Consider the following 12,672-nt stretch of genomic DNA (forward strand, 5'->3'; position numbering starts at 1 on the left):
TAGGCCGAAGTGCATGGAAGCCACTTCTGAGCACTCAGAGAATCACAAAGAAGATTCTGGTGTTCACATCCTATAGAATTTGGGTTTGTCCAAATTTAAACAGATCTCCAAGTTCCCTGTGGCATCTGTGTTTCATCTGGGGTCCTGTCCAGTATCGTTTGAATTAAGGGGCAGAGCTGAATCAGGAGTACAGTATAATGACTTCCAAACTGTGGAATACAGTGGTGTGCAGGGAGATTAGGGGTTTGTTGAATTGGCTAAAAATGTTGATTTTGGAAGTTCTATTTAAATTTAGAGAAAAGTTATAGAAACCATTCTGAGATAGACAATACAGCCTTTGGGGAAAGTACACTGTTTAATATTGGGTATTTCAGAAAGAAGCTTGGTATGTGCTGAATCACAAACAAGATTGGTGGTAGTATACTTCCTGGTATGCAGTGTGGTTTTGTTAATGGAGAGAAGAGACATTTTGTGGCAAATGCCTGCTAGCAAGAAAAACCATTGCTTTCAGAGGTTAAGGTCAGGAAATGGGAAAGAAGTTAAAAGAGGTGAACTACTCCAGCACCATGCAAAGGTGCTCATAGAAACACCTAACCTTTTCTTGTATGTGGGTGAGGCTCTAGAGGGAGGTGCTGTAGAGGGCAGGGTACCCACTTAACAATATCCAGGGTGGTCTCTCACTCTGAGGATGAAGAAAACATGGCACCAGGTTTAGGTTGGGAGTTTCATCCTGTTCTTGGTGCTTCCTTAAGCCTAGTGCTGTTGACTGTGTTGTTGTAGTGCTGCCTCCACAGACTTCTCTCCAGGTTCCTCGGTGACCTCTACTGCCAGAGAAGACCTTGTCTGGTTGAACTGAATTGCCTCAAACGAATAAAGAGGCAAAGCTGGAAGAGGATTCCAATAAGACCTGCAGATGCTGGATGTCTCCAAGGAGAGCAATGGGGGAAGTTAAGGCTGTGTAGTGAAGTAGGTGTGGTGTGGAGGGAAACGGAGTGCTAAGTAGTCATCATGCTTTGCCTTCTCCCTACCTTTTACTTTGGGAGAGAACTTGATAAAAACTGAGACTGCTAATGTTCCCCCTTTTCCCTTCATTTAGGGCAAGTTTTAATTACATTCGGGAAAATTGCATTCACTAGAATTCACTTAGATAACATTCTGTTTAGAAAAGTGTGTGGGGTTTAGAACAGGATTCCAAGGACATGCATGCATGGAACTCTTTTGAGCTAGACAAGCAAAGAGCTTTCTTAGTTCTTGGAGGAGAAGAAAGTAGAGACTAGTACTGGTGGATCCACCCAAATGACAGAAAGTCACATGCTTTATACTGCAGCTCTCTTCGTGACTGTGTACCAAGGTAATAAATTCAAGAAGTGCTTGAACAGGAGTGGATTTTTGGTGGCAGCCAGTGAGGAGACTGTGTGGAATTATGGGAGAACTTGGAAGGGAGAGCATGAAGCCAGAGAGAAGGATGAGGAAGTTGGACATTACCTGTAATATTTTGTACTCTCACAGTCTGTATAATTGGCAGGCAAGTTTAACCAGATTTGTGATGTATGTATGTGTGTGTATATGTGTGTTGTCACCTAGCTAAATAAAAGAAGTCATGTCTTCCTGGGACTCTTCCTGCACCAGGACTTATATTCCCATGGCAGCGCTTTATACACTGTATTGTAATTATCATCCTTCTGACTACTTTTTTTTTCCCCCCACAGACATAGACATTTCCAATCCACTGAGTTATCACAATTCCCTCATTCAAAGGCTTCCTTGTCTCTGTTTCCATAGGAAGTCCATGTAGATGAGGCAAAATTCTTTCAAATAATTTTAACCTTGTCCTATCAGATGGATCTAAGAAAATCAAAAGGAAGGGAAAGAAATGCCTTCACGAATCCTATGTGACTGCCCTACTCCTGCTTTCATATCTTTGTTTATCTTAGCCTCTTGCCTAAATGCCTTCCTTCCACCCAAATGTTATCTGTCTTTCAAGACCTAGCTAAAGGCACATGTCCTCCTGAACTTCTTTCTAATCTTTCTAGTCCTTGCTGATCTCTTTTCTAGGATTTATCTTGTCTCTGACTTCACTGAATCCTCTTTCAGGAGGAGGCATGTTTTATACTTCTAAAACTTCCACAGTACAGTCCTGAGTGCACAGCAAGCGTTTCATTTAAACACATTTTTTACTAGTTATGTGTGAATATGGTCTACTGCTTTAAGATGTAAGCCCCTGGAGGCAGAGCCTAGGGTTTGCAGGTGTTTTTGTTTTTTTTGTTTTTGTTTTTAAACAGAGCTTCACACGTTTTAGGCTGTTTGGCTATATTAAACAATGAAGGCCATGAGAATACTAGAACCTCATTAAAAGTTTCCATGGGGTGCATGCTTAGCTCTGTTACTTTATGATGGATGTGAAACAGCAATGAACTGTTCTGTAAGTGTCCTCCCAGTGGCCAGGCATGCCAGGAGAACAATTCTTACAGTTATTACCTACTGAGATTTTAACTGATTTCCCTTTGTGCAAATATTGCTATGAGGCTAAAAAGCCCAACATCTTGACTTTGAATTCATCCTGAATTGAATAATGAATTATTATTACTAAGACATAAGAGCAAAGAATAAGTAGAAAATCAGCAACCATTGGTTGATAGTAAGACTGGAAAAATGGAATTAAGCCAGAGTCTCTTTACTCGCTCAAAGAGCTCATACCTTTCTTAAAGCCTTGTGTTATTAATAATAATAAGAAGAAACTTTGTCAGCTACTTGGATCCAGAGAGCATTCCAAGACCAACAGAAATGATTTCAGGGAGCCAAGTCTTCAGGGTTTGCATAATTGCTAAACACTGTACTTCTCAACTTTCATAAGACAAGGCCATCTTCAAAATTTATTTATGAGATGAATAATTGAGCCTGAAAATTTGATTCTGACATTTCCTGTCTGTTGTGGATCTCTGAAGAGCTGTCTTAATCACATTTTTAGTAGTTTCCAAGAATGACATTCTTCTGACTCCTTTTAAGCAGAGACTGCAGAAATTTCTAGGGTAAGTGATTGCCTCAGTTTTTGGTAGTCATTTCCTTGGGGGCATACAGTTTGCCTCTTTCACTTGTGGAATAGGTCCTACAGAGTGGAGGAGTCATGTCCTTCCCCCAGACTTCCTCCATGCCATCAATACTGTGGAAGATTTGACTTCATGAAAAGCCTTTATGTGTCATAGACAAAGGATATTCTTTTTCATCCTTATAAAAAGTGATCTTGCCCAGGGAGTCACATAGAGAAGAACTGGGTGAGGCAGGAATGAACTGACTCATTGATGTATCTCCCATGAACTCTGGATTGCTTTAGAGGGATGAAATGAGCGGTTGAATGATTGTCTAAATTCCAAGGCAGAGAACTGGCTTAAGAACAACAAACACAGTTTGGGCCTGCATAAAATAGAGGGCTTTCTAGGGGATCAGAAAAAACCTGTTTTGCACAGGTGTTACTCTAATTGTGATCCAGAGCTATGGAGGGTTTCACAGTGTGCTGTGATTCCTGCGTTGAGACCACAGCTGTTATAATTCAGCTCTCTCCCCACCCTGCATGGTGGTCTCGCATTGTTTCATAGGTCCTTAATGGGACACACACAGAAAAGTAAACAAGACGTTAAGGCTTGCGCTTGGTTCCAGTGGATGGGGTAGCTCTGCTCCCACAGTTGGGTTTTGACCTGTCTAATAGGTCGTTGGAGAAGCAAATGTACAAGCTGAAAACTTCCAGCATATAGAACCACTTGTTTTAGTTATTATAAGTGAAGATTGCATATGCTTTTAAGTTATAGTGGAGCCCAAAATTGAAGGTAGAGAAACCCCTCTGCTGTTGAGGATATGAGTTTCTGTTAGTAGGGCGTTTTAGTGTCATTGCTCATAAAAGTTGGTTTGGTCCTGAATGTTAGTCTTTTGCATATAAAAAATATATTTGTGTATGTGTATACATATTAAATGTATATATATTTTTGACTCTTGGGGTAAGAATAGAAAGTATCCATTCCTTTTTATTATTGGATTTACTTGAGTGTAGGTCATTTAGTAGTGTGCTTTTAAATTGGTGGATATGATTTTCCTTGAGGGTTGTCGTCCCAAATATAATTGACACAATGTTATGAAACATGGGCCCAGTAGAGTAGACCAGTTTTTAAGATAGTATATTTGATTTGCTGTACTTTCTGGGATAAGGCAGTAAGATATTTCATCTCTGTGAAATTAACCTTTTTAAAAATATCAACAACAAATAACTTTTCCTTGGTTATTCAGAACTCCTTATTGAACTATCAGTACGACTTCTTTTAAATTTTGAAAATGTTGTTACCCAGCTGTCTTGGGTGCTCTTATCTCCCCAACTTTCTATACAGCTTTTCTTTTGTCTCTCAAGTCTATATAAATTGCTTTACAGTTACCTTCCCATATAGCTACATTTCAGGGCTTTTTTCCTCCCATTCTCATAGCACCTTATATATTTTATTGGTAAAGGGATCGTAAATTCTTCAAAGGTTAGGAACTGTTGTATATTTATCTCTGAATCTCTGTTATTCTGAATGTATTTATTAACTCAAAGATTATTCCCTACATCTTCTTTCGTATATCTTTGTATTTTTTTCTTATTATGCCTTCTTTGCATCATCCCACTGAGAGAGAGAGTATTTTGTTAATAATAACTTTAATGCCGTGGTCCTTAACTACATATTGGGCTCATGTGGAGAGCCTTAGAAAATACTGATACTTGGGTCCCATTTCCAAGAATTCTGGTTGAATTGGTCTGCAGTGTGTCCTGGGCTTTGGAGTTTTGTTAAAAGCTCCCTAGGTGATCCTAATATCCAGCCAAGGTTGAGAGCCACTGCTCTTGTGCCCTATCAATTCCAATCATGAATTTGAGCTTACTTGCGTTTGCACTCTATGCAAATGTCTAGCACTTTAATCTTTGCAGTGATATTTATTTAAAATGATTGATGATGATAATGATTACTAACAATAATAATAACAACAGTTATTGAGCTCTTCTTGCCAGACACTAAACACTTTATCTTACAAAAATAATGAGATAAGAAATAGCATTATTCCCATTTTATAGATGAGGAAATTTAGGCATAGGGAAGTTAAATAAATTCCCAAGTCACACATTTAGTAAATGACAGAGCTGAGATTTGTATCTAGGCAAATTAACCTCAAAAGTTCACACTCCCAATCACATCATTCTGTTGTCTGTTGCACCTTTTTGGGATAATGACTCCTGATTAATGGGGATTTCTAATTACTAGAAACAAATTGCTAGCCAGTCACATAGTATTTCCTTATTGCCTTCATCTACTCAGCTGTGCCCTGAGGGGTATGAGGAGAAAGAAATTTCTTCTAAAGAGGGACCAGGCAGACCCCAATATACAAGCAAAACATGCTGCAGAGCCACAGAAACATCTAATCCAATGTTTTCAGCTGTGGTACTGTTGAGCAGTTGCGTGTCCCCTTCAGTTGTGACAATCAGAACTGTTTCAGACATTGCCAAATGTCCCCTTGCGAGAACCATCACTCTAATCAAACAGCTTTCAAGCTAATAATAGTAATTAAACTTGGAGTAATAAGATGTTTTGATTGATGGTGACAACTTATTTCAAAACAAGCATATCATAATTTATTTATTCAAATGAAAGTGTTTCTATCCAAGTAATCAACTGGAAAGATGACTCTCATTCCAACAATGCTGCTGTTGTTGAAAACATTTAAAAAATTGTCTTCAGATCTTGTAGTACAACTGAAAAATACTATCCAGCATAATAAATCATCCTTTGCACGGTGAATTTAATATTTAGAAATCTCTGAAAGATATTTAGAGCCAAGTCTGGTGAGTAGGGTGTGTTGATGAAGATGAAAACTGTTTTTTGTAACTCTACCAACGTGGTCTTTCTTGTGTGGCTCGTTAACTGGTAGCCATTAAACAAGAAGAATTCAAACGAATGTTCTGATTAGTGATGCTCTTCATAGAAGTTGTTCCAGAACTTCTCTGAAGGGCAGTGCTCTATAATGCTCACTTTTGTTTGAAAACAAATTTCATTTTCTAAACATCATATATCATGCATGTACTAAGAATTTTCATGGGTGAGCAAGTCCTAGTACTAGAGGAAACTGGGAAAGGTTCCTAAAGGAGGTTAATCTTGAAAGAAGGGAAAGCCAAGGACTGGCTGAGGAAAGTTGGGGAAGCAGTTCAGGTAGGGGCAGTAATTGTGCAAAGCTTGGAGGTAGGAGGGAATTAGTCATGAATTAGGGATGGTGAGCAGGTGCACTTAACTAGATTGGAGAGTCTGAGTCAAGGACTGTGGTCTTAATCCTGCCCACATTATCAGTATCACCAGAGAAGTTTATAAAAAGCGATAGCTGCGTGAGTCCCATCCGTGTGTGTGTGACTCTTTGTGACCCCATGGACTGTAGTCTGCCAGGCTCTTCTGTCCAGGGGGTTTGTCAGGCAAGAATAGGGGAGTGGGTTGCCATATCCTACTCCAGGGGATCCTGGATTATAAATAAGATACTGCTGTGGTGGTGTCTGGAGTTTCTGTGTTTTGTTTGGAAAATCTTCACAACACATCTTAATGCATATACATGTCTGAGAACCAATTTAATAAGACATGTACCTGGTTGAGTAAAGGGAGCCTACAATCCATATTTTCCATGCTTACAAAGTGATAGTGGGCCAGGACAGGCTTTTTAGAAGAGCAGTAAGAACCTCATGCAGTTTTGTATATACCAAGATAGTGATACTAGTGTACTACCAGAGAATCCTGAAGATTCACTGGGGTTTCCCTGGTGGCTCAGATGGTAAAGAATCTGCCTGGGTTGTATCCCTTGGTTGGGAATATCCCCTGGAGGAGGGAATGGCTACCCACTCCAGTATTCTTGCCTGGAGAATTCCATGGACAGAGGAGCCTGGTGGGCTATAGCCCGTGGGGTCACAGAAGAGTTGTGGTCAATAACTTGTCTGATGCCACACAGATAGGAAATGAGGTTCAGACCACACCTAGGTCATCTGGCTCCACAGCTCATCATGCTTTTTAGTACCTCATTAGGCCCCTTATCTTAGAGCAGTGGTTCTTTACTGAGGACGGTTTTGCCCCCAGGGACATTTTACAATGTCTGGAGACATTTTGGATTGTCATAATTGTGGGGTTGGTGGTGCTTCTACTTCTGTCCAGTAGTAAGAGGCCAGATATGCTCATCAATAATGCATAGAACAGCCACAAAGAATTATCCAGCTCAAAGTGGCAATAGTGTTAAGATTGAGAACCTTGAGGATGGTTGAAGCTCAGGAAGTTGGCAATGAAAGACAAGTTTATGGGTAAGATGATGAAGCGTCTTCAAACATTCATGTGTTAGTTTAGTGGTCAGTTAAATCTAGCTGTCTCATCTCCTTCTGCCTGAGAGTTGCTTGAGGCTGAGACATTGCTCACTGTAATCTAGTAACCGACCTCATGCCTTAACTGACTCCTTTTTTACAGGAGCCCTTCTTCAAGGCCCTGCATGGTTTACCACAAGAACAGTTATTTTCTGACCTCTTATTAAGGCAAAGAGGCTTTTCTCCTATGTTTTCCCTTTTTTTTTCCTTCTGTTATTATTGTTATTAATTTATGTCTTCTTTGTGGCCCATTGAGTTCTTGGCAGATCTTTTAGATATTTGTTCTAAGTTTTTCTTTTTAGCCTTTTGTTTGAAGGAGGTGGATCCCTGTTTACCAGGACCCAAGTGGAAACGTCTAAGCCCAGAGGCCACAATAAGGCAGCCATTTTTAGTCACTCTCCACCTGGACTGAATCTGAGCCAGTAGATAAGAGGCAAAACATACCCATTATCAGGCCCCCTAAGCCATCTACTACCCTGGTTTCTCCCACGGATATTCTTGTTCCAATGCCAGTAAGCCCACATACTCTGTTTGTGGTGGCTTGGAGCCAAAATCCAGGTGTGATATTCCAAAGCATTCTTGTAGAGGAGTTTTCAGCTGGTATTTTGTTTACCTGCATTTTTGGCCAGTCTCACTCACTTGGGAGCCAAAAGCTTACAGAACTGAAACATCTCTAGCTTCTACCTTACCTGTCTATAAAATATGCATGAATACAGACTTTAGACAGTATGTCTGTGGCCTTCAGTGACCCCTTCTTTGCCTCTGTATTTCTTTAGGAAATTCCAAGAGGCTGTGGAAACACCTCTTACTTAACTACTGCTGATTGGAAATCTGGTACCCCCACAAAGTTCTCTGAGGTGCTCAGCAGGGGAAAAAAGCATACCTTCTAAAATCAAGGTATGTTGTTCTTGGGATTATTTTCTATTTTTCAGTAGAAGACTCTTCTTGAATGTTCATTTTAAGGCAGTGCTAGAGAAAAATCATAGTAAATAAACTAGCCATCAATGAGTTCTCCCACTCTATCATTTTATGGAAAGACCTCAACATTATATAGATTTGGATTTTTGGTGTGTTTGGCTTTGGGGTCATCCTCTTTGACTTCGTCAAGGTCATTGTGTTGTTCCACTCACTTTGGGGCTTGGGTGTATGTGTTCTGGCTGGCTCTGTGGCTTCCTGCCTAGCTCACCTTTGCTAGTGCTCTAGGCTTTATCTCTGTTGTCTGCCTTAGCCTCTGGTATGCAGGGCAGTGGGGCAGGTGGAAGGTCATGAGTTAGTACACAGAGATTTATGTCAGAGGGCCTGCGGGAAAGTTCAGCTCTTACTGTACTGTTTTGTTGGGAGACTGGTGTAAAGTGAGGACTACTTGTATATATGATCCCTCCTCTACTCTCTTGGGAAGTTGAGTCTTACTACCTTTATCCTCAGTGTACTTGCTTTTGCATGTTTGAAAAAGAGCATTTTGTAATGGGTGGAAATATACAAGTGGGTGCTTCTGTATTACTTTTGTTGTTGAGACATCTCTCAATCTTGTTTCTGTTATCTGTAAAATGGGAATAACACTCTGGCATCTTCATACCATAACTGAATTAGGACTTGGCCTTGTTCACTGTATCTAGGATAATGCTTGGTGCTTTGTAACTATTAATAAATACATGTTTAATAAATGAATAAGCATTAAGTTTTCCAATTCTAAATGAATTTAAGACACTGCTTTCTTGGAGAGGAGGTTGCATTTTAGTCTATTTTTATTAGAAATAAGATAAAATAAAAATTTTTGATATTTCTGTCTTAACGTGTCTTATTTCTGGCCCTGTGCCATAGAACTAGCACATGAGCACAAGGAATGAGATTATCATAGATTTTTCCGTGTTAGTAATTAGGGACCTTTCAGAGTACACAGTGTTTTTTTGTTTTTTTGTTTAATTAAGCATGGTTTTAGTGGAAAATTTATTATGTACTTTTAAAGGGAAAACAGTTGTATAGAATCTTCATCTAGATTATTTGCATCTCAGTTTTTAAGATTTATATGAAGAAAATAAAGGATGTATGGTCTTTCTTAGTCTACTGCACTGTATATTTTGCACAGAGACTTCAAAGACCCTTGACATTAGCTTGCAGCTTAGGGAGAGTGAAGGTATCTACAGGTTATGCCTGTCTTTTGATTCATAGGTGTGATATACCCATACATGCATACACACATGTATGCACATGTTATCAGGACAGTGGCACCTTATTTTATGGTGAACCCTGTTGTCAGAAAAGTCAAATTTAAGTGTTTGCTTGTGTCTTTTGTTAAGATTCCTTACTGTACTCATGTTGAATCTTAGGTAACTAGAGTTTACATATGTCTGTGTGTAAATTACTCTTTGGTGTTTTTCCTCCTTTGAACTTTTCTGTGATTAAAATTTGAAATGTTAGGACATTTTCTACTATTGGTAATCTGTCTGATCCTTCAGCTAAAAACCTCAGGACCACTCGAACCTTGGAAATTTTAGATTTGAGTTTTTAGGGATTTCAGACTTTATACCTCACGTTTTTGAAAGACAGTGAGGTGTGTTTACTATGTTATGTAACACTCTCATCAGGGTCTGTACCAACATACATAGTCAATCAAGTTTTACAATGAAATGCACAGTATGTATACCAAGAGGGACAAATCAAGACTCTAAATAGCCTCGTGGAAATTTAGATCAGATTTTTGCCACCAAATGAGTTTTCGGATCAAGTCGAGTTTGCCATCAAAAGAGTTGAGAAAAAAAAAAAAAAACTTTTGCTTTTTAGAAAATTTTGGTTATTTGAGTTAATGCAAAATTAATTGTAGACTGGTATTTCAAAAATACAATTTTTCTATTTTTTTATTTTATTAAGAAGACAGATCATTTTGTGTATTTTTTTTTTAACTTTTAATTTTGTATTGGCATCTAACCGATTAATAATGTTGTGATAGTTTCAGGTGACCAGGAAAGGAACTCAGTGATACACATAGAGGTATCCATTCTCCCCAAACCCTACTCCCATCCAAGCTGCCATATAACACTGAGCAGAGTTCCATGTGTTATACAATAGGTCCTTGTTGGTTATCCATTTTAAATATAGCAGTGTGTACATGACCATCCCAAACTCCCTATCCCTTCTTCATGGCAACCATAAGTTCATTTTATAAGTCTTTGAATCTTTTTCTGAGAAACCTCATTTTATCCAGAGCCTTTTGGAGGGAGACAGGTGACTTGCCTTAGGGTCCACTGTCCTCCACAGAAAGCCCACAGAGTTTCTGTTCACAGTCATTTGAAAATCAGCTCAATATATTTCTTTGTGCAGACTGTTAAAATGGCTTGGATTCCACTAGAGGGCAGTTGGGCCTTATCTCAGTGGACTTTATGGTTATCAGATCTGTTCCTGTCAAATTGAGTAATCTTTGCCATTAACCACCACTCATTTCTGTTTCCTTTCAGCACCTGTCTGTCCTACTTATCATCACCCACGCTACTAATATATGTCAGTTATTCCCACACTTGCATCCAGCCTAGATTGTTCTTCTAAACTCTTATTCAGCATTTCTAGTTGGCTGTTTTAAAGACCACTGAATCTAGATATGATGAAGGTTGACCCCAAGAACTCTGCTGCCTGTTATCTACCCCTAATTCTCTTCTTCCTGTGCTCCTTGGCTCAGGGAAAGTCACCCCTGTCTATTTGCTTATGCAAGCCTTGGAACTTAGGCTTCATCCCTGATGCTCCCTTTCCTTCATAATTCCTCATCAGAGCCTCTTCATTTTACTTGCCAAATGTCTCTCAAGGTATGTCTACTTTTGTATGTCTCCACTCCTAGCTAACAACTTTCTTTTATTTGGCTATTAGCCGCCTATTTAGTCTCCTAGCTCTAGTCTTGCCTTTCTCCCTTCTTCCAAATTTCTCTCTTATCCTCTGCTTTTCCTTTTGCCAACTCTAGACCTTTCACTCTTCATCTCTATCCCCACACTTTTGTATTTCTACCCATTATGAAATGCTGTTTCTCAAACATGTGGAAAGTAAGTACGCTGAAGATAAAGGTTCAGTTCAGCTCAGTTGCTCAGTCGTGTCCAACTCTTTGTGACCCCATGAGCTGCAGCACGCCAGGCCTCCCTGTCCAACACCAACTCCAGGAGCCCACCCAAACTCATGTCTATTGAGTTGGTGATGCCATCCAGCCATCTCATCCTCTGTCGTCCCCTTCTCCTGCCCTCAATCTTTCCCAGCATCAGGGTCTTTTCAAATGAGTCAGCTCTTCACATGAGGTGGCCAAAGTATTGGAGTTTCAGCTTCAACAGCAGACCTTCCAATGAACACCTAGGACTGATCTCCTTTAGGATGGACTGGTTGGATCTCCTTGCAGTCCAAGGGACTCTCAAGAGTCTTCTCCAACACCACAGTTCAAAAGCATCAATTCTTTGGCGCTCAGCTTTCTTTATAGTCCAACTCTCATATCCATACATGACTACTGGAAAAACCATAGCCTTGACCTTTGTTGGTAAACTAATGTCTCAGCTTTTTAATATGAGGATGAAGGTAGTAAGACTCAATTTCCCAAGACAGTAGAGGTGGGTCATATATACAAGAAGTTCTTGCTATGCATGGTTCCTTGTATGTATGAATTCGAGTTAGCATGATTTAGTTAAATAACACCAGTCCTCCAATACCAGTCTCCCATCAATAGAGTACAAATGTTAGATTTCCATTTAGTCACTTCCTTAGAAAAGTCTTCCCCTTGGAGATTTAAGAACATCTTAAAGGCACTTACAACACCCTGTATTATTATTTTTTTTTCATGGCACTTATCATAGTTTGTAATTATCTCTTTCCTCCTACCTTTCCTGTGTCCCTCCCTCCCTTTCTTCTTTTCATCCTGTAAATTGGCTTATTGTTGTCTGCTTTGTTTGTTCATTACATTAAAGGGCAGTGAGGTTGTACTATCTCTAGCTTTTAACAGTGACTGGGAATTCTCAGTTAATAAAGGCTAAATGAATGGATAAATTACAAAAACAGGGCCCATTTGTTTCTTGGGAAACTAAGAAAGACACAAAGAAAGAAATTTTAGTGTGGAGTTTAGTTTACAACATACCCTCAGTAAATATTCATTGAATGGATGATGAATCTCTGGTGCTGGAATTGATATGAAGGACCTATGTATGGAAACTGAACCTTTCCAATACCTTAAGAAGAATTATTTGAACAATTCAGGATGATGTATAAAAGAAAGTTTAAAAAAATCACTCAAAATCCATCTTGCTCCCTTCTTTTCT

Source organism: Cervus canadensis, chromosome 16 (genome assembly GCF_019320065.1).
Source record: "Cervus canadensis isolate Bull #8, Minnesota chromosome 16, ASM1932006v1, whole genome shotgun sequence".
Lineage (NCBI taxonomy): Eukaryota > Metazoa > Chordata > Mammalia > Artiodactyla > Cervidae > Cervus > Cervus canadensis.